Source organism: Bufo bufo, chromosome 2, assembly GCF_905171765.1.
Source record: "Bufo bufo chromosome 2, aBufBuf1.1, whole genome shotgun sequence".
Taxonomy (NCBI): Eukaryota; Metazoa; Chordata; class Amphibia; order Anura; family Bufonidae; genus Bufo; species Bufo bufo.
The window spans coordinates 516,529,157-516,552,426 of record NC_053390.1 but is presented as its reverse complement, the minus strand read 5'-3'; positions in this window follow the sequence as shown (position 1 = coordinate 516,552,426).

Below are 23,270 nucleotides of genomic sequence, written 5' to 3'. Positions count from 1 at the left end.
ATTATTATAATATATAATGCCCCATCTGTATTATTAGTATATATAATGGCCCCCTCTGTATTATTAGTATATATAATGGCCCCCTCTGTATTATTAGTATATATAATGGCCCCTCTGTATTGTTATAATATACACTGCTCAAAAAAATAAAGGGAACACTTAAACAACACAATGTAACTCCAAGTCAATCACACTTCTGTGAAATCAAACTGTCCACTTAGGAAGCAACACTGAGTGACAATCAATTTCACATGCTGTTGTGCAAATGGGATAGACAACAGGTGGAAATTATAGGCAATTAGCAAGACACCCCCAATAAAGGAGTGGTTCTGCAGGTGGTGACCACAGACCGCTTCTCAGTTCCTATGCTTCCTGGCTGATGTTTTGGTCACTTTTGAATGCTGGCGGTGCTTTCACTCTAGTGGTAGAGTCTACAACCCACACAAGTGGCTCAGGTAGTGCAGCTTATCCAGGATGGCACATCAATGCGAGCTGTGGCAAGAAGGTTTGCTGTGTCTGTCAGCGTAGTGTCCAGAGCATGGAGGCGCTACCAGGAGACAGGCCAGTACATCAGGAGATGTGGAGGAGGCCGTAGGAGGGCAACAACCCAGCAGCAGGACCGCTACCTCCGCCTTTGTGCAAGGAGGAACAGGAGGAGCACTGCCAGAGCCCTGCAAAATGACCTCCAGCAGGCCACAAATGTGCATATGTTTTCTCAAACGGTCAGAAACAGACTCCATGAGGGTGATATGAGGGCCCGAAATCCACAGGTGGGGGTTGTGCTTACAGCCCAACACCATGCAGGACGCTTGGCATTTTCCAGAGAACACCAATATTGGCAAATTCGCCACTGGCGCCCTGTGCTCTTCACAGATGAAAGCAGGTTCACACTGAGCACATGTGACAGACGTGACAGAGTCTTGAGATGCTGTGGAGAACGTTCTGCTGCCTGCAACATCCTCCAGCATGACCGGTTTGGCATTGGTAAGTAATGGTGAGGGGTGGCATTTCTTCGGAGGTCCGCACAGCCCTCCATGTACTCGCCAGAGGTAGCCTGCCTGGCATTAGGTACCGAGATGAGATCCTCAGACCCCTTGTGAGACCATATGCTGGTGCTGTTGGCCCTGGGTTCCTCCTAATGCAAGACAATGCTAGACTTCATGTGGCTGGAGTGTGTCAGCAGTTCCTGCTAGACGAAGGCATTGATGCTATGGACTGGCCCGCCCGTTCCCCAGACCTGAATCCAATTGAGCACATCTGGGACATCATGTCTCGCTCTATCCACCAACGTCACGTTGCACCACAGACTGTCCAGGAGTTGGCAGATGCTTTAGTCCAGGTCTGGGAGGAGATCCCTCAGGAGACCGTCCGCCACCTCATCAGGAGCATGCACAGGCGTTGTAGGGAGGTCATACAGGCACGTGGAGGCCACACACACTACTGAGCCTCATTTTGACTTGTTTTAAAGACATTACATCAAAGTTGGATCAGCCTGTAGTGTGTTTTTCCACTTTAATTTTGAGTGTGACTCCAAATCCAGACCTCCATGGGTTGAAAAATTTGATTTCCATTTTTTTATTTTTGTGTGATCTTGTTGTCAGCACATTCAACTATGTAAAGAACAAAGTATTTCAGAAGAATATTTAATTAATTCAGATCTAGGATGTGTTATTTTTGTGTTCCCTTTATTTTTTGAGCAGTGTATAATAGCCCCCTCTGTATTATTAGTATAAATAATGCCCCCACTGTATTATTATAATATATAATGGACCCACTGTATTATTAGAATATATTAGTATGCCTCAACTATGGTCCTCCTAACTGTCTGGTTCTACCACAGTATTTGGGGGGGGGGGGGGGATGGGGGGGCAGCAGGATGACACTGGCCCCCTCTGTATTATTAGTATATCTAATGCCCCCCTCTGTATTATTATAATATATAATAGCCCCCTCTGTATTATTATAATATATAATAGCCCCCTCTGTATTATTAGTATAAATAATGTCCCCTCTGTATTATTAGTATATATTAGTATGCCTCAACTCTGGTCCTCCTAACTGTCTGGTTCTACCACAGTATTTGGGGGGGAATGGGGGGCAGCAGGATGACAGTGTTGAGGCACCAGGAGGGGAGGTTGATAGTAAAGCGAGGAATCGAAAAATGTTTTCTCTGAAACTCTGTAGAGACGCGGCTGAAAGAAGGTATTATGGTGGTCTTATCTACGAATGAAGACGTTGAGGAAAGTTTACATCACAGATGTCACTTGATGGATGAGGTATGTGGTGCTGTATTCTACTGTATATTTTGTAGCAATGTATGTAATATACATCCACATATCTGTTTCACAGTAGGGTTGGGGGGTGGATTGAGAATATGGCCCACCCTGCCGCATCCTGGCCCCAGACTTCAGTTCACACTGTGCGTGTTGTGAATTCTAGGGGCCTCACCCATCTACTGCATTATCTGGACTCAGAGAGTTATCACTGTGTTATCTGTAGTGTTACATAGGACTGCAAGTGATATCTACTACATTATCTGTAAAAAGGGGCGTGTCCACAGATTGTGGGGGGCTCAATATATGGCTTGTCATGGGTGCTGGGGCCGGGAATGATGGAGGTCACAGTTAAGGGGACTGTAACCTATGGTAAGTGTTAAGGGGTGGGTGCTGTAAAGGTCACTTAAGGGGGCGGGCCCCTGTGGAGGTCACTGTCAAGGGAGTGGGGTGCTGTGGAGGTCCAATTTTAAGGGGGAGGGTCAACGTTAAGGGGTGGGAGTATCTGGAGGTCATTGTTAATGGGCGGGGTGCTGTATGGGGATACTGTCGATATCTTTTAACAACACACACAAACATTAAATTAAATAGACTTAATATATCCGTGCGAAGCCGGGTCCTTCTGCTAGTCTAATATATAAAGTGGAGTGTATGTGTGTATGTCCGCTAAAGGAATCCGCACCATCGCATTTACAATCACGAAATTTGGCACACAGATATATCACGTTTCCAGGAAGGTTTTAGTCTGGGCTCTCTAGCACGTATCATTCCTGAAATATTCCCCAAAAATGCATTAGCCAATAGAAGACTGGTCACATGACCCTTATCAGCCAATAGAAGCTTGCAGGCTCTTAGTCTCCACATACACACAGTTTTACACCAGGTTTCCGTAACAACCCAGCCATTTTTCTTCACTGCCGTAGGTCAGCTTTAAAGGGGCAGGGCGCTGTGGATGACACTGTTAAGGGAGCGGAGAGCTGTGAAGGTCACAGTTAAGGGGCAGGTAGGGTGGCCATTCAGGCCACCCTCAAAAGACGGACTGTAAACCCCGCCCCCAGGTCCCGTTAAGCTCCGACCCTGTTATGCCACGCTCCCTCCCACTCCGCAGCCGTCAGGGATTGATAAAATGAAGGTAAAAATCAACTTCTGTCAGATGCAGGGGTGGGAGGGAGGGTGACTTTCTCCCTGCAGCTCATGCTCAGACAGGACAGTGCTGCTGTCTGAGAGTGAGCTGTTCAAAAGGACATCCCTGTGTCCGTCCAGGCCCTGCGCCGGACTGTCCGGCCTAAAACTGGACCTCTGGCCACCCTAGGGGAAGGCTGCTGTGGAGGTCACAGTTAAGGGGACGGTCTGCTATGGAGGTCAGTGTTTAGGGGCAGATTGCTGTAGAGGCCACTGTTAAGGGGATGGGGTATTGTGGAAATCCCTGTTAAGGAGATGGGGTACTGTGGAGGTCACTAATAAAGGGGCGGCCGCTGTTGAGGTCACTGTTAAAGGGGCAGACTGATGTGAAGGTCACTTTTAAGGGGGCGGGATGCCATGGAGGTCACTGTTAAAGGGGCGGGCTGCCATGGAGGGCACTGTTATGCTATGGAGGTCACTGTTAAAGGGGTGGGAGCTGTGGAGGTCTTTGTTAAGGGGGCAGGGAACAGTGGAGGTCACAGTTAAGAGGACGATCTGCTATGGAGGTCAGTGTTAAGGGACGGGGTGCTGTAGAGGTCACTGTTACGGGGGCGAGGTGTTGTGGAGGTCACATTTTAAGGGAACGGAGCTCTGTGGGGTTCACTTTTAAGGGGGCAGGTTATTGTGGAAATCACTGTTAACGAGATGGGGTACTGTGGAGGTCACTAATAAAGGGGCGGCCGCTGTGGAGGTCACTGTTAAAGGGGAGTGCACTGTGGTTGTAACTGTTAAGGGGGCAGCCTGCTGTGGAGGTCACTGTTAAAGAGGCGGGGTACTGTAGATGTCACAGTTATGGTGGATACTGTCGATATCTTTTAACGACACACAAACATTAAATGAAATAGATTAAATATACCCATGCGAAGCCGGGTCCTTCTGCTAGTACTTTCTAAAAGTAAGACCGTGTAAACTTACACTGACCCAGATTTATCACAGTGGCTGATACTGGATGATAAATCTGGTGTACCTTTGTGCCATCTACACATTGGCTTAGTTGTACTCCAAAAATTTGCCAAAATTGTGGAACATGAAGAATCAATTAAATCATTACCTTTTACATAAAGTCACTCTCACTTTGATAAGCCACTCCGCTTTGTTAGACAAGACATAAAAATGTCTAAAACACTTGATAAATATGGTGCAAAGCATGAATGCCAGTTTTTGGCACAAATTGTGCCTAAAAAGTGACACTGTTTTAATATTAAATCTGCCCTAATGGTTTTACGAGTGCAATATGGTCTCATTCCATTTTACTTCTTGCATAAATATCTTTTAATGGATAATCCCTACGGTTGTGTAAGCAAGCTATAGACTATGGTTAGTCTAAAATGCTTGCAGAAATATCTTTCATGTCAAATTGTGCATTGATTTATCATTAGGATGAAAATAATATGATTGACAGTTTTGCAGCATGATAGTTTATAATACTTAATAGGCCATCTCTCCTATATTGTTTGAATAAAACTAACCTCAGACATTACTGAATGTATGATACATGTTTTATGTGAGTGCAAATTTGATTTCCAATATTTATGCAGTACAAACATAAACATATTTAATTAATGGCTGGCTTCATACAGAAAAAGAAACAGCATATAAAAGACATATGCCTATTTATTCCTATTGTTGTCTTAAAGGGTTTCTGTCACCTGTATTTCACTTACTGAGCTGTTAACATGACCCCATTAGTCTCCATGATTTATATTACAATATACAGTGGGATGTGAAAGTTTGGGCAACCTTGTTAATCGTCATGATTTTCCTGTATAAATCGTTGGTTGTTACGATAAAAAATGTCAGTTAAATATATCATATAGGAGACACACACAGTGATATTTGAGAAGTGAATTGAAGTTTATTGGATTTACAGAAAGTGTGCTATAATTGTTTAAACAAAATTAGGCAGGTGCATAAATTTGGGCACTGTTGTCATTTTATTGATTCCAAAACCTTTAGAACTAATTATTGGAACTCAAATTGGCTTGGTAACTCAGTGACCCCTGACCTACATACACAGGTGAATCCAATTATGAGAAAGAGTATTTAAGGGGGTCAGTTGTAAGTTTCCCTCCTCTTTTAATTTTCTCTGAAGAGTAGCAACATGGGGGTCTCAAAACAACTCTCAAATGACCTGAAGACAAGATTGTTCACCATCATGCTTTAGGGGAAGGATACAGAAAGCTCTCTCAGAGATTTCAGCTGTCTGTTTCCACAGTTAGGAACATATTGAGGAAATGGAAGACCACAAGCTCAGTTCAAGTTAAGGATCAAAGTGGCAGACCAAGAAAAATATTGGATAGACAGAAGCGACGAATGGTGAGAACAGTCAGAGTCAACCCACAGACCAGCACCAACGACCTACAACATCATCTTGCTGCAGATGGAGTCACTGTGCATCGTTCAACCATTCGGCGCACTTTACACAAGGAGATGCTGTATGCGAGAGTGATGCAGAGGAAGCCTTTTCTCCGCCCACAGCACAAAAAGTTCCGCTTGAGGTGGGCTAAAGCACATTTGGACAAGCCAGCTTCATTTTGGAATTAGGTGCTGTGGACTGATGAAACAAAAATTTAGTTATTTGGCCATAACAAGGGGCTTTATGCATGGAGGAAAAAGAACACAGCATTCCAAGAAAAACACCTGCTACCTACAGTAAAATATGGTGATGGTTCTATCATGCTGTGGGGCTGTGTGGCCAGTGCAGGGACTGGGAATCTTGTCAAAGTTGAGGGACGCATGGATTCCACTCAGTATCAGCAGATTCTGGAGACCAATGTCCAGGAATCAGTGACAAAGCTGAAGCTGCGCCGGGGCTGGATCTTTCAACAAGACAACGACCCTAAACACTGCTCAAAATCCACTAAGGCATTTATGCAGAGGAACAAGTACAACGTTCTGGAATGGCCATCTCAGTCCCCAGACCTGAATATAATTGAAAATCTGTGGTGTGACTTAAAGAGAGCTGTCCATGCTCGGAAGCCATCAAACCTGAATGAACTAAAGATATTTTGTAAAGAGGGATGGTCCAAAATACCTTCAACAACAATCCAGACTCTTATTGGAACCTACAGGAAGCGTTTAGAGGCTGTAATTTCTGCAAAAGGAGGATCTACTAAATATTGATTTCATTTCTTTTTTGTGGTGCCCAAATTTATGCACCTGCCAAATATAAAATAGCTTTTATTAATATGCAAATTACCTAAAAAAGGAGCCCAAGGGGCTGTCCCTCTGTCCGTTGGAGCCCAGCTGCACAGCCCCTCTCTTAGTTCCTTGTGCGGAGCTCACGCACTATTTGGAACAATATTGTATTCCACAGCGATATTACAAATCTTTACAAGATATCCCGTTGTTATTATCTTGTAATATATTGATTCTGAAGCAGTAGTCTCGTTATTGCCACTTTGTGTGTTATAATTATCTCTTCACAAGACAGTTCAATACGTAGTATATTCATTCAATATTTCAGTCAGCATTTTAATTAGAAGAAATGTAGTGCTTCTCCGCTTACCAGATTCCTGACATATGGTTTGGTATAACTGGTAGCCAAGATACATACGTGTTTGTTTCTCTCCTGTACAGCTGTGAATCTCTTGCACTGCTGACTCCCACAGTTGGTCTGCGCGTTAGTGCCGGCACTTACTTTACCGTGCATGCGGGTTGAGAGTTCCAAGACGCTGAATGTGTTGAAGCCTTTAAAGCGGCGATTGTATTTCGTGGCTGTGCGATTTTTCCTACTGCCAGAAGTTCTTTATATCGCTTTGTTCAGATGTCTAGCAGACGCGTTTCGAAACCTTACTGGTTTCTTCCTCAGTGATGAAAAAGTCATATGAAAAGCGAGGGACAAAATCAATCCTTATATTGGCTTATATGTGCGGCGTCTGCGCTCCTGAACATAGAAGCCCAATGGCTTAGGTAGGTTTAGCCTCACCTGAGACCACCTTGGCGCTTGGTAGGCGGGCTTAGATGTGTTTTGATCAAAATATATTGACTAAGTGTCTCAGATATTATCATATCAGAGTGAGGACTTTGTCCATATATAATGCTTGCATCTACTTAACTAAGTGCATTATTATCTTATTTCTGTGGTTTCCTTATATTGGCTTGCCCTGATCTATAGAAAACCTGTATCTGACCAGATCGGGCTAATACATTAATATAAAATCTGGACCGGACTGTGTGTTCTCAACCATCTTTCATGCACTATTCAGACGTTGCAGTATATGTATTCAAAACGTATTGGATTAATTTTATCTGATATTCAGAAAAAATTATGCTCTTGCTCTTATACCCAGTGGCGTAACTACCGGGGAAGCAGGGGAAGCAGCTGCTTCGGGGCCTGGGCTGCCAAGGGGCCCGGCAGCGTGTGTGACAGTTTATTTTCAAGTTAGTTAAATAGTTAATCATGATCGATTCTTGTCTTAATATTCAGAGCCCCTTCACAGCAGGTGCAGCAGCGGACCGGGCCCCCTCTCACTAATGTGATCTAATCTTACTGTCTCCTGAAGTCTGCGCAGGCTGTATTAAGCCCGCTCACATACTTTGTATTGCCGTCCTCAGGAGAGGGAGAGATGTGTCTGGGATTCGAACCCACAACCTTCTGTATCAGAGGCACAGCACTTACCCACACAGCCATAAGAGCTGCATTGCCACTGATTTAAAAAAATATGAGACTTCTACTGTTATAGCTGGCTAAGTGTACATCTATTCACATGACAGCTGCCCCAACACACCCAGCACTGCTATATCTCTATATGACAGCTGTCCCAGCACACTCAGCTCTGCTATATCTCTATATATGATAGCTGCCCCAGCACACCCAGCTCTGCTACATCTAATACACATGACAGCTGCACCAGCACACTCAGCTCTACTATATCTCTATATATGACAGCTGCCCCAGCAAACCCAGCTCTGCTACATCTATACACATGACAGCTGCCCAAATACACCCAGCTCTGCTACATCTATACACATGACAGCTGCCCCAGCACACTCAGCTTTGCTATATCTTTATATATCTATCTACTGTATAGCAATACTTAGAGATATATAGATGTAGCAGAGCTGGGTGTGCTGGGGAAGCTGTCATATATAAAGATATAGTAGAGCTGAGTGTGCTGGTGCAGCTGTCATGTGTATTAGATGCAGCAGAGCTGGGTGTGCTGGGGCAGCTATCATATATAGAGATATAGCAGAGCTGAGTGTGCTGGGACAGCTGTTATATAGAGATATAGGAGTGCTGGGTGTGTTAGGGCAGCTGTCATGTGTATAGATGTACACTTAGCCAGCTATAACAGTAGAAGTCTCCTATTTTTTCAGTCAGTGGCAATGCAGCTCTTATGCAGCTCGTGTGGGTAAGTGCTTTGCCTCTGATACAGAAGGTTTGTGGGTTCGAATCCCAGCAGAAACTTTTCTGAAATACAGGCTAAATTAGAATACACAAGCACTGACTCCATATATGGACATACAGGGTGGGACACAGGAAGAGGCTGCATCGCATCGCTGACATGGAGGTAAGTATAAGTGTTTTTTTTTTAATACCCAACTGTTACTGCCATGGGGGGAGCAGGAGGCACTTGATACTGGCACAGGGGGGGAGGGGGGTTGGCACCTGATACCGGCACATGGGGGGGTTGGCACCTGATACTGGCACATGGGGGGGTTGGCACCTGATACCGGCACATGAAGGGGGGTTGGCACTATGATACTGGCACATGGGGGAAAGGAGAGAGGCACTTGATACTGGCACTTTTGGGGGGGGGGGAGATGGCACTATGATACTGGGACATGGGGGGAGGAGAGAGGCACTTGATACTGGCACATGGGAGGGGGGGTTTGGCACTTGATACTGGCACATGGGTGGGTTTGGCACTATGATACTGGCACATGGGGGGGAGAGAGGCACTTGATACTGGCACTTATTTTGGGGGGGGGGGGGGGGGCACTATGATACTAGGACATGGGGGGGAAAGAGAGAGGCACTTGATACTGGCACATGGGGGGAGGAGAGAGGCACTTGATACTGGCACGTGGGGGGGGGGGTTGGCACTTGATACTGGCACATGGGTGGGTTTGGCACTATGATACTGGCACATGGGGGGGGAGGCACTTGATACTGGCACTTTTCTGGGGGGGAGATGGCACTATGATACTGGGACATGGGGGGGAAGAGAGAGGCACTTGATACTGGCACATGGGGGGGTTTGGCACTATGATACTGGCACATGGGGGGTGGGGAGGAGAGAGGCACTTGATACTGGCACATTGGGGGGGAGATGGCACTATGATACTGGGACATGTGGGGGGAGGAGAGAGGCACTTGTTACTGGCACATGATGGGGGGGCATCTATGGGGACACTTACTAACACAATATTGGGGGGCATTATAGGGGACACTAGGCCGGCAGCCTATCAAAGGCCAGACACTGAGGGCATCTACTGGGGCACTATATATGGGGCATTTTATACTGGTACATTATGGGGGCACTAGCAGGAAGGGGGTAGAGGAGCACTATGGGGGGGATTTACTGGGGGCACTATATAGTGGTATTTTATACTGGGACATTATGGGGGCACTATGGGGACATTAGCTCAACTGGGGGCATTACAAGGGGGTATTTTTGCACTGTCACATTATAAGGAGAATTATTTCTACTGGGGGGGGGGCATTATGGTGGGCTTTATTACTCCCCCATGGTATGACCCCCTAGTAGCAGCACCAACCTCTCTGCTATCCCTCTGCCCCTTCTCCAAATCCTTATTATGAAATCTTTCTCATTAGGATAAAACACAACATCAGCTCCACGAGCCCCCGGCCAAAGTGTGGAAGTGGTGTCCGAGATCCCCAAGGGCCAAGCCAAGTAATTGTAAGTTTTCATATGAAATATGTTTATGTTATACACATATAGCCTACACTGTGCCACACAATGTACAGTATACCGCTACACTGTGTAGTCTGTTCTATAAGCACCATTGTTTTGTGGCGGCGGACAGAAAATAATCTGGAAGTGCCCCTCCCGAGACCAGGCTCTGACTGCTAGGGGGGGTCTGCTGAGCTAACGGATGCCCCCTATGGCAGTAGCACCACCATAGCTCCCATATATGGCAAAAAAATGATTGCTATGGGGGGGGTGACACCATTTTCTACCGCACCGGGTGACACCAGCCTTAGCAACGCCACTGGGGAGGGGTTGTGGGGAAGTTGCTCTGGGCATTCATAAATTTGCTCTGGCTGGGGCCCATACATTTCTAGCCACTGTCTGCGCCTCCCTGGCCACTGTATGTACCCCTGGGCCCTGGCCCTTATCTGTGCCCCCTGCCTTTGTCTGCGCCCCTGTCCCCTGTGTGCACCTCCCTGGCCCTTTCAGTGCAGCCCCTGGCACTTATCTGCGCCCCCGGCCCTTGTCTGTGCCAAAGGAGTGGGGTTTACACAGGAGGAGGGAGGTGCGAAGTGCGCTGGAGGGGCCCTTACAAATATTTGCTGTGGGGCCCAGTCACTTCTAGTTACGCCCCTGCTTATATCGCTACCTAACCATGAATTATTTCTCTTCATATAATAATCTTTTGCATAATCATAATATTCATATTTAAAAATATATCCTGCGTGGAGCTTTTCTACACTATATTTATACTCCACATTTCCGCAGGACCTATACCTTCTACATATCACATTACTGTACTTACCTATATAAATTTTTTTTTAATAAAATATGAGAAATAATAAAAACTGAAAAATAAAATGAAACAAAGCAAGCAATCAGTACAAGATCTTAATATAGAAATCAAGGGACTGAAATTTGTATGCAGTACCTACCAGAAATCAGTAGTGAAGAACTGCTTCATAATAAATACTAGCTGTCATCTACCACGTTGGTTATTATACATACCATTCAGCTAGTTTTGTAGGCTGAAAAGAAATTGCACACACGATGACCAGTTTGAAAGGGAAACTGTCACGAGGGTGTCAAGAGCCACGTCTGACTCCATTATACCCGGGGTCAGGAAGTCGCAGCGGGTGGCTACGCGCTCTATGTATAAAGATAGTGCTGTTTCTTAATGGTAGCTTTCTGGGTTTGCCTTGCAACCCTTTTTGGCTCACTCAGGGATCCGTAGCTTCTTCTCCTCAGCTGTTTCTTGTCCAGCACTCCCAACCTCCTTATAGTCCCCTCTCCCACTTCTCTGGTTGCCAGATATAGAGCTTCCTGCCTGGACTTATATACTGACCCACTGGAGCTGAGTTGCTGTGATCCCTGGTTGTTGTTCCAGAGCGTTACCCTCCGGATCCCTGTTGGGCTTTTGTTGTCTGCTGTTTTCGCCCACCTGGGATTATATGTTTTGTCTGTATTGTCTGTCCTCTCCTTGGTGTTTTCCTTTAGTGTCAGTGGTGCGGACTAGTGATCCCACCGCCCTGTTCACTACGTAGGGCTCATCTTAGGGAAAGCCAGGGTTTAGGCACATGATCGGCGTACGGGTAAGGAACCCGTCTAGGGACATCAGGGCAGTCAGGTGCCAGCCTCAAGGTGAGTCAGGGGTCACCACTTTTCCCTCTCCCTTGGACAGCCTTCCCATTTCCCTCCCTTTGCGTGACGCCGGTCATTATATCTGGCACTTATTTTGTGTAGGTAGAAAAAAAAAAAAAAAACTTTATTCTTTTTCTGCCTATTTATAATCCAATATGGATCCAATTGCTGCTTTGACAAAGCAACTTCAAGGCCTGTCTTTGGAGGTGGCAGGATTGAAGGCGTCGGTCCTCCAGCAACAGCAGCAATTGCAACAGACCGCAAGCCCAGCGGTTGCTACGGGTAACCAGGTTGTTGCGGAACCCAAGGTTGTTCTTCCTGACAGATTTTCTGGGGCAAGGGACAAATTTGTGATGTTCCGTGAGGCCTGTAAGTTATATTTTAAGCTGCGCCCTTACTCCTCTGGTAATGAAGAACAGCGGGTGGGGATTGTTATTTCCCTGCTTCAGGGGGACCCGCAATCCTGGGCGTTCTCTTTACCCACTGATTCCCAGGCTCTCCGGTCAGTGGATGAATTTTTTGGTTCTTTGGGTCTCATATATGATGACCCTGACCGAGTCGCTCTGGCTGAATCAAAATTACGGAGACTCCTACAGGGAGAGCGGCCAGCAGAGGAGTATTTCTCGGAGTTCCGTAGGTGGGCTACGGATACCCAGTGGAACAACCCGACTCTCAGGAGTCAGTTCTGCTCTGGGTTATCCGAAAGGGTTAAGGATGCGCTTGCGCTGTATGAGACTCCCTTTTCCCTTGATGCTGTTATGTCCCTTTCTATCAGAATAGATAGACGTCTGAGGGACAGATTGAAAAATCCTGAACAATTGGTAACCCCACCCAAGCAGCAGTTAGTCTGTACGGACTTAGACAAGCCTATGCAGCTAGGAGGAACTACTCGTCAGGCCCGTCCTCCTGAGGCTCGCCGTAGGCGTGGGGTTTGTTTTTTCTGTGGGGGGAGGGGTCATTTCATTGATGTCTGTCCTTCCTTTCCTAAAAACAAGAGACCGTCGGAAAACTACTAACCCTAGGCTGTGTGGAGGATGTCAGCCGGGGGGTATACGTTTCCTCCATACGAACATCTCAATTTGTGTTGCCAGCAGTTGTTGTTTTTGGTGTTAAGACGGAGACTATTTCTTTCTTTCTAGACAGTGGAGCAGGAGTAAATTTGATAGATGCCCATTTTGCCCACACTATGGGTTTGTCTCTCTGTACGCTACAGAGATCTATTCCCACATTCGCTATTTATTCTGCTCCTCTGTCTCAGAGAAACCTCACTCACATTGTCCATAACTTACACCTTCGGGTAGGGGACCACCAGAACGAGTGTCTTTCATGTTATGTACTGGAGGGGCTTCCCACTCCTATGGTATTGGGTCTTCCCTGGTTGGTAGCGCACAATCCAGTGGCAGATTGGCAGGCCAGGGAAATATTTATAGTGGAGTGAGCATTGCAGAGAAAATTGCTTAAATAGCAATTGCTTAGTCGCCTCCATAGCTACTCTACATAAATTTGTTTCGGACTTTGAGGACGTTTTTTTCTGAAAAGGGTTGCCAGAAGTTACCACCTCACTGTCCTTATGATTGCCCGGTTAATCTGATTCCTGGTGTAAAATTACCCAAGACCAGGTTATATAATCTTTCAGGTCCGGAGAGACAAGCCATGAAAGATTATATCTCCGAGAGCTTGGCTAAGGGACACATCAGACCCTCTTCTTCACCCGTGGCTGCAGGGTTTTTCTTTGTTAAAAAAAAGATGGGGGCCTGCGTCCTTGCCTAGATTTCCGTGAACTAAACCGGATAACCATCCGAGACCCATACCCTCTTCCTCTCATTCCTGACCTGTTTAATCAGATAGCGGGTGCTAGGTGGTTCTCCAAACTTGATCTTAGGGGGGCCTACAATCTGATTCATATCAAGGAAGGGGATGAGTGGAAGACAGCTTTTAACACCCCTGAGGGGCATTATGAAAATCTAGTCATGCCTTTCGGTCTGACCAATGCTCCTGCTGTCTTCCAACATTTCGTTAATGACATTTTTAGTCATCTTATCGGCAGGTTTGTGGTGATATACCTAGATGATATTTTAATTTATTCGTCTGATCTGAAAACACATGAGGTGCATGTCAGACAGGTACTGCAGGTCCTACGGACGAATAAATTATATGGGAAAATTGAAAAGTGTGTCTTCGCCGTTCAGGAAATACAGTTCCTAGGTTATTTATTATCTGCTTCAGGTTTCCGTATGGATCCTAGGAAGGTCCAGGCAATCTTAGATTGGGATCTTCCTGAGAACCTCAAAGCACTGCAACGGTTCTTGGGCTTCGCAAATTTCTACAGAAAGTTCATAAAAAATTATTCGGTGATTGTCAAACCCCTTACTGACATGACTAGGAAGGGGACTGATTTTTCTAAATGGTCTGACGCCGCTAAAATTGCTTTTTCCTCTCTAAAAGAGAGGTTTACCTCGGCACCTGTACTAATCCAACCTGATGTCTCCCAGCCTTTTATTGTTGAAGTAGATGCGTCAGAGGTGGGAGTGGGGGCTGTACTGTCTCAGGGTCCGTCTCCTGGCAAATGGCGTCCTTGTGCTTTCTTTTCTAAAAAACTATCTGCAGCGGAGAAGAACTGTGATATTGGCAATAGGGAACTATTAGCTATTAAACTAGCGTTTGAAGAATGGCGTCACTTTTTAGAGGGGGCAATCCACCCCGTCACAGTGATTACAGACCACAAAAACCTTCTGTACCTCGAATCAGCTAAGCGTCTCACCCCTAGACAAGCTAGGTGGTCGCTATTTTTTACCAGGTTTAACTTTTTTTATTACCTATCGTCCTGGGGCAAAAAATACCAAGGCAGATGCATTATCTCGTTGTTTCCCTGGAGGGGGTAATGTGAGTGATCTGGTACCCATTCTACAAAGAGGAGTGGTTGTTGGAAGGTGTTAGAGGCCCAGGGGGACGCCCCGGTCTCTTGCCCCTCAGAGAAATTGTTTGTACTGTTAAACCTGCGTCTCAAATTATTAAAGGAACATCATAATTCGGCACTTGCTGGGCACCCGGGTAGTAAAGCAACCTTGGAACTATTGTCTCGTCGTTTTTGGTGGCCAAGGTTGCGTCAGGATGTAATGGATTTTGTGTCTACTTGTTCTACTTGTTCTACTTGTGCGTGCGCGAAAGTCTCTCATACACGTCCTGCAGGGTCTTTATTGCCACTTGTCATCCCCAATAGGCCATGGACACATCTGTCAATGGATTTTATTACTGACTTACCTTTGTCTGCGGGTAAAACAGTTATCTTGGTAGTAGTAGACAGGTTTAGAAAGATGGTACACTTCATTGCGTTACCCGCACTACCTAATGCTAAGACTCTTGCTCAGGTATTCATCAGTGAAATCGTGAAGCTTCACGGGGTCCCTTCCGATGTTGTTTCGGATTGGGGAACCCAGTTTATTTCTAAGTTTTGGAAAGCTTTTTGTTCCCGTTTGGGGGTACACTTATCCTTTTCCTCAGCTTTCCATCCTCAGTCGAATGGACAGACTGAGCGTACCAACCAAAACCTTGAGACATATCTAAGGTGTTTTGTGTCTGAAAACCAAGAGGTGTGATCATCATATTTACCGTTAGCCGAGTGTGCCATAAATAATCGCCGTCCGGAATCCACTGGCAAGTCACCATTTCTTGGTGCATATGGTTTTCATCCCCAATTCTGTACTTTCAAAGAGGGGGGGTCTTCTGGGGTTCCCGAAGAGGAACGGTTTTCGTCATCTCTTTCATCTGTATGGCAGAAAGTGCAAGCTAATTTGAAAAATATGGGAGGTAAATATAAATGCATGGCTGATAAGAAACGGTCGCTAGGTCCGGACCTAGATGTGAATGACTATGTGTGGTTATCTACTAGGAATACTAAATTAAAGGTTCCCTCTTGGAAACTGGGTCCTAGGTTCATTGGTCCTTACAAAATAGTAGCCATCATTAACCCCGTGGCTTTTTGCCTGGAGCTACCTCAGACTTTTAAAATTCATAACGTCTTCCATAAGTCGTTACTCAAAAAGTATGTTCCACCTCTAGAACCATCACCGCTGCCACCCCCTCCTGTTATTGTGGATGGTAATCTAGAGTTTCAATTATCCAAAATTGTTGATTCTCGTCGGGTCCCGGGTTACGGTCCCGAGGAAAGAATGTGGGTTCCAGCGTCTGAGGTAAACGCCGACAGGTTAGTTCGGGCTTTTCATGCCTCTCATCCTGAGAGACCTAGTCCTGAGTGTCCGGAGGCCCCTCGTGGAAAGGGGGGTACTGTCACGAGGGTGTCAAGAGCCACGTCTGACTCCGTTATACCCGGGGTCAGGAAGTCGCAGCGGGTGGCTGCGCGCTCTATGTATAAAGATAGTGCTGTTTCTTAATGGTAGCTTTCTGGGTTTGCCTTGCAACCCTTTTTGGCTCACTCAGGGATCCGTAGCTTCTTCTCCTCAGCTGTTTCTTGTCCAGCACTCCCAACCTCCTTATATTCCCCTCTCCCACTTCTCTGGTTGCCAGATATAGAGCTTCCTGCCTGGACTTCTATACTGACCCACTGGAGCTGAGTTGCTGTGATCCCTGGTTGTTGTTCCAGAGCGTTACCCTCCGGATCCCTGTTGGGCTTTTGTTGTCTGCTGTTTTCGCCCACCTGGGATTATATGTTTTGTCTGTATTGTCTGTCCTCTCCTTGGTGTTTTCCTTTAGTGTCAGTGGTGCGGACTAGTGATCCCACCACCCTGTTCACTACGTAGGGCTCATCTTAGTGAAAGCCAGTGTTTAGGCACGTGATCGGCGTACGGGTGAGGAACCCATCTAGGGATGTCAGGGCAGTCAGGTGCCAGCCTCAAGGTGAGTCAGGGGTCACCACCTTTCCCTCTCCCTTGGACAGGGCCTTCCCATTTCCCTCCCTTTGCGTGATGCCGGTCATGACAGAAGCAGACTCTATGAAAGCTCAATTTTTAGAAAAAAATTATCTCTTGCCGCTGCTAAATAATTCCTTAAATAAAGTAAAATTATTAGACAGGGGAACATTTTTTCAAACAAAAGAAAAAACTAAAAAAGAAATAGAGGAGTCTTCTTAAATAATATTACCCTTCAATATACAATATAAAAAAATAACCACCATTATCATTAAACACTGGCATTTATTACAAGAAGATAAGATACTGGCAGCAACCCTCCCAAAGAGACCACCCATAGTATATACAAAAGCTTCCAATTTAGGATTACAAGTGGCCCCAACTATAAAAAGACAGAAAGAGAGATCTATAAGGACACGGTAGGAAAATCTTGAAGGCTTCTATAGATGCGGCCTATGTAGTAACTGTAAGGTCATGAAATTTGACAGAAAAACTGCTACAGTAATATCAAATACCAATACCTATAAATGGGAAATCAATGAAACATTAACATGTAATAGCACAGCAGTAATATATATCATAGAATGTGTCAAAACAATATATAGGTCGTACAGGGAGAACACTAAAAGCCAGAATATCAGAACACATAAATAATATTAGAAGAGGGTATGAAAAACATACACTATCACAACACTTCAAACAATATCATGCAAATAATCCAGCAGGTCTAAAATCTACAGCAATTCAATCAGTAAAGAAAGATTGGAGGGGAGGAGACTTCATATAAAAAAATGTCAAGGTATGAATCGAGAATGATTTATAAATTTGGATTGCTAGCACCTTCGGGACTCAATTCAGGATGGAAATGTTTGGTTTTCTATAAGAGGACCGGTGGAGGGTTTACACGACATGTTGATGCCAGGCTGTTTTACTAGCACGCAGACGTGTCCTGCATCCCTCCACTGGCCCTATAACATCAATACTTTTTCTATTTTTTTTATTTTTATTTATTATTATTTCTTATTTTTTATGTTTTATTTTGTTTTTCAGTTTTTAGTATTTCTCATTTTTTATTAAATATTTTTTAAAATCGGGAAGTACAGTAATGTTATATGTAGAAGGTATAGGTCCTGCGGAAATGTGGAGTATAAATATAGTGTAGAAAAGCTCCACGCAGGATATATTATTAAATATGAATATTATGATTATGCGAAAGATTATCATATGAAGAGAAGTTATTCATGGTTAAGTATCGGTATAAGAGCCAGAGCATAATTTTATCTGAATATCGGATAAACTTAATCCAATACGTTTTGAATACATATACCGCAACGTCTGAATAGTGCATGAAAGATGGTTGAGAACACACAGTCCGGTCCAGATTTTATATTAATGTATTAGCCCTATCTAGACCAATACAGGTTTTCTATAGATCAGGGCAAGCCAATATAAGGATTGATTTTGTCCCTCGCTTTTCATATGACTTTTTGACCACTAAGCGTCTGGTAGACATCTGAACACAGCGATATAAAGAACTTGAGGAAAAATCTCACAGCCACGAAATACAATCGGCGCTTTAAAGCCTTAAACACAATCAGCGTCTTGGAACTCTCAACCCGCATGCACGGTAAAGTAAGTGCCGGCACTAACGCGCAGACCAACTGTGGGAATCAGCAGCGCAAGATTCATCTAATTTAAATGCTGACTGAAATATTGAATAAATATACTACGTATTGAACTGTCTTGTGAAGAGATAATTATAACACACAAAGTGGCAATAACGAGACTACTGCTTGAGAATCAATATATTACAAGATAATAACAACGGGATATCTTGTAAAGATTTGTAATATCTCTTTGGAATACAATATTGTTCCAAATAGTGCGTGAGCTCCGCACAAGGAACTAAGAGAGGGGCCGTGACTGTATATCATTTTGACTCGAGTACTATATGAGCAATTTATGAAACTAGCCATTTTTATTTCATATTTTAAGGTTTTGTATGAAAAATATAGGAACATTTTTTCGATATATGTAGGTTATATTGAATTTTAAGACAACAATAGTAATAAATAGGTATACAGTATGTCTTTTATATGCTGTTTCTTTTTCGGTATGAAGCCAGCCATTAATTAAATATTTTCAGTACATTAGCTAGGTGATATAGCAGGCCGGGCTGTATTCCGGTGAGCTCCCTCAATAGCACTGTTTTTAATATTGTCACAAACATAAACATGTTTTATAGTGAATTATAGTTTTCTTATGCTGTACTGAAAGGATATTGTACAATATCGAATGTCCTCTTTTCAGCAGTTTAGAGGAAAATTTGTAAATAAATGGATGTTTTGACACAACTCCATATGCACGGATGTGATTTTTCAGTATCCATTGATCTATGGGGAAAACAGGTGTACATACTGTAAGCATCCAAGGGGTGAGGTTATTGATGGCAAGTACAGTCCTGATCAAAAGTTTAAGACCACTTGAAAAATGGCAAAAAATCATATTTTACATTGTTGGATCTTAACAAGGTTCCAAGTAGAGCTTCAACATGCAACAAGAAGAAATGAGAGTGAGACAAAACATTTTATGAGCATTCAATTAATTGAAAATAACGATTAAACTGAATCAAAATTTTAGGACCACATGCCTTTAAAAGGCCAAATCTGTGCAAAGATGTGGATTCATTGTCATTTTCTGTCAGGTAGTCACATGTTGTGAAGGCAAAGGCAGAAAAACTCTCCCTTTTTGAACGTAGTCGGGTTGTTGAACTGCATAAGCAGGGTCTCTCACAGCGAGCCATCGCTGCTGCTGTGGGACGCAGTAAGACAGTCATTTGGAATTTCTTAAATGATCCTGAGGGTTATGGAACAAAAAAGTCAAGTGGAAGACCCAAAAAAAATTCATCAGCACTGAGCCGGAGGATCCAATTGGCTGTCCCTCAAGACACTGGATGATCCTTGACCCAAATTAAGGCCCTTACTGCTGCTGACTGCAGCCCCATAACCATCAGGTGGCATCTGAGACTGAAGGGCTTCAAAAACAAAAAACGTCTTCAAAGACCTCGTCTCTTTGAACGCCACAGAACTGCTCGTTTGGACTTTGCAAGAGAGCACCAAACATGGGACATTCAAAGGTGGAAAAAAGTTTAATTCTCTAATGAGAAAAAATTTAACCTTGATGCTCCTGATGGTTCCCAACGTTATTGGCATGACAAGCAGATCCCACCTGAGATGTTTTCTACGCGCCACAGTGGAGAGGGCGCCATAATGGTCTGGGGTGCTTTTTCTTTCAGTTGAACAATGGAGCTTCAGGAAGTGCAGGGGCGTCAAACGGCCGCTGGCTGTGTCCAGATGTTGCAGAGAGAATTCCTCATGACTGAGGGCCCTCGTCTGTGTGGTAACGACTGGGTTTTTTCAACAGGACAACGGTACAGTACACAATGCCCGCAGGACAAGGGACTTCTTCCAGGAGAATAACATCACTCTTTTGGCCCATCCTGCGTGTTCCCCTGATCTAAATCCAATTGAGAACCTTTGGGGATGGATGGCAAGGGAAGTTTACAAAAATTGACAACAGTTCCAGACAGTAGATGGCCTTCGTGCGGCCGTCTTCACCACTTGGAGAAATGTTCCCACTCACCTCATGGAAACACTTGCATCAAGCATGCCAAAACGAATTTTTGAAGTGATAAACAATAATGGCGGAGCTACTCATTACTGAGTTCATGTTTGGAAGTTGGATTTCTGTTTTGGGGGGTTTTATTATTTTTTTTGGAGGTGTGGTCCTAAACTTTTGATCAGCTGAAAAACAGCCTGTTTCAGTTTATTGGTTGTTTTCATTAAATTGAATGCTCAAAAAATGTTTTGTCTCACTCCCATTTCTTCTTGTTGCATGTTGAAGCTCTACTTGGAACCTTGTTAAGATCCAGCCATGCTAAATATGATATTTTGCCATTTTTCAAGTTGTCTTAAAGGACTGTATGTGTCATTGAGGTTGGTGCTCTAAGTGATGTAAATCCCGGATGTAAATGGCAACCAGTGATGTTAGATCGCCGAGTTTGTGGTAGCTGGAATTTGGGTCCGGGATTTAGGAGTGACTGAAGAGTTTGGGTGGGAAGGTCACTCCCATACTCCATTTCGTGTGTTACCACCTCACCCAGCTGGAAACTTAAAATAGTGTTGATCACGAATATTCAAATTGCGAATTTTTATAGCAAATATCGGCACTTCGAGAATTCGCGAATATTTAGAATATAGTGATATATATTCAAAATTTCGAATATTCTAGATATTTTTTTAATCAGTACACATGATCCCTCCCAGTACACAAGGCTGCAATATCTTTGACTTTAGGAGCAGTGTTGATTGCGAATTTTAGTAATGCAAATTTTTGTAATGAGAATCAAAGAGATTGTGAAAACTCAGATCCAATGGTATATTCTAACCCCCAGGCGTTCCTATGTTGACGGGGACGCTTGTCGGGGAGGAGTATTCCAAAGTGGAACAACTATACAGTCGTGGCCAAAAGTTTTGAGAATTACATAAATATTGGAAATTGGAAAAGTTGCTGCTTAAGTTTTTATAATAGCAATTTGCATATACTCCAGAATGTTATGAAGAGTGATCAGATGAATTGCATAGTCCTTCTTTGCCATGAAAATTAACTTAATCCCAAAAAAACCTTTCCACTGCATTTCATTGCTGTCATTAAAGGACCTGCTGAGATCATTTCAGTAATCGTCTTGTTAACTCAGGTGAGAATGTTGACGAGCACAACGCTGGAGATCATTATGTCAGGCTGATTGGGTTAAAATGGCAGACTTGACATGTTAAAAGGAGGGTGATGCTTGAAATCATTGTTCTTCCATTGTTAACCATGGTGACCTGCAAAGAAACGCGTGCAGCCATCATTGTGTTGCATAAAAATGGCTTCACAGGCAAGGATATTGTGGCTACTAAGATTGCACCTCAATCAACAATTTATAGGATCACCAAGAACTTCAAGGAAAGAGGTTCAATTCTTGTTAAGAAGGCTTCAGGGCGTCCAAGAAAGTCCAGCAAGCGCCAGGATCGTCTCCCAAAGAGGATTCAGCTGCGGGATCGGAGTGCCACCAGTGCAGAGCTTGCTCACGAATGGCAGCAGGCAGGTGTGAGCGCATCTGCACGCACAGTGAGGCGAAGACTTTTGGAAGATGGCCTGGTGTCAAGAAGGCCAGCAAAGAAGCCACTTCTCTCCAAAAAAAACATCAGGGACAGATTGATCTTCTGCAGAAAGTAAGGTGAATGGACTGCTGAGGACTGGGGCAAAGTCATATTCTCCGATGAAGCCTCTTTCCGATTGTTTGGGGCATCTGGAAAAAGGCTTGTCCATAGAAGAAAAGGTGAGCGCTACCATCAGTCCTGTGTCATGCCAACAGTAAAGCATCCTGAGACCATTCATGTGTGGGGTTGCTTCTCATCCAAGGGAGTGGGCTCACTCACAATTTTGCCCAAAAACACAGCCATGAATAAAGAATGGTACCAAAACACCCTCCAACAGCAACTTCTTCCAACAATCCAACGACAGTTTGGTGAAGAACAATGCATTTTCCAGCACGATGGAGCACCGTTCCATAAGGCAAATGTGATAACTAAGTGGCTCGGGGACCAAAACGTTGACATTTTGGGTCCATGGCCTGGAAACTCCCCAGATCTTAATCCCATTGAGAACTTGTGGTCAATCCTCAAGAGGTGGGTGGACAAACAAAAATCCACTAATTCTGACAAACTCCAAGAAGTGATTATGAAAGAATGGGTTGCTATCAGTCAGGAATTGGCCCAGAAGTTGATTGAGAGCATGCCCAGTCGAATTGCAGAGGTCCTGAAAAAGAAGGGCCAACACTGCAAATACTGACTCTTTGCATAAATGTCATGTAATTGTCGATAAAAGCCTTTGAAACGTATGAAGTGCGTGTAATTATATTTCACTACATCACAGAAACAACTGAAACAAAGATCTAAAAGCAGTTTAGCAGCAAACTTTGTGAAAACTAATATTTGTGTCATTCTCAAAACTTTTGGCCACGACTGTACATAGCATATGATATCCATGATAGTGACTGAGCAAAATAATAATGATCATGACAAACAAAAAGAAAAACCACTCTCTAAAAGTGGCCAATCACAAAGTATTCTTATCATAATACCAATAACATCAATAAAACTGACAGAAGGAAAAGACACACCACAGAAGGGGGGGGGGGGGACAAATCCAGTTGGAGAAGACTTAATAGGAGGGTTAGGCGTAAGGGACACTTTCAGGTAAGCAAGGATTGATACTCGGCTGAATCTTGGAAGGTGAACCAAGGGGTCCAAGTCGTGACAAAGGTTTTGTTGTTGCACTTCAAGGATGCTGTTAGTTCCTCCATTCTCCGGATCTCTTCCACTTTT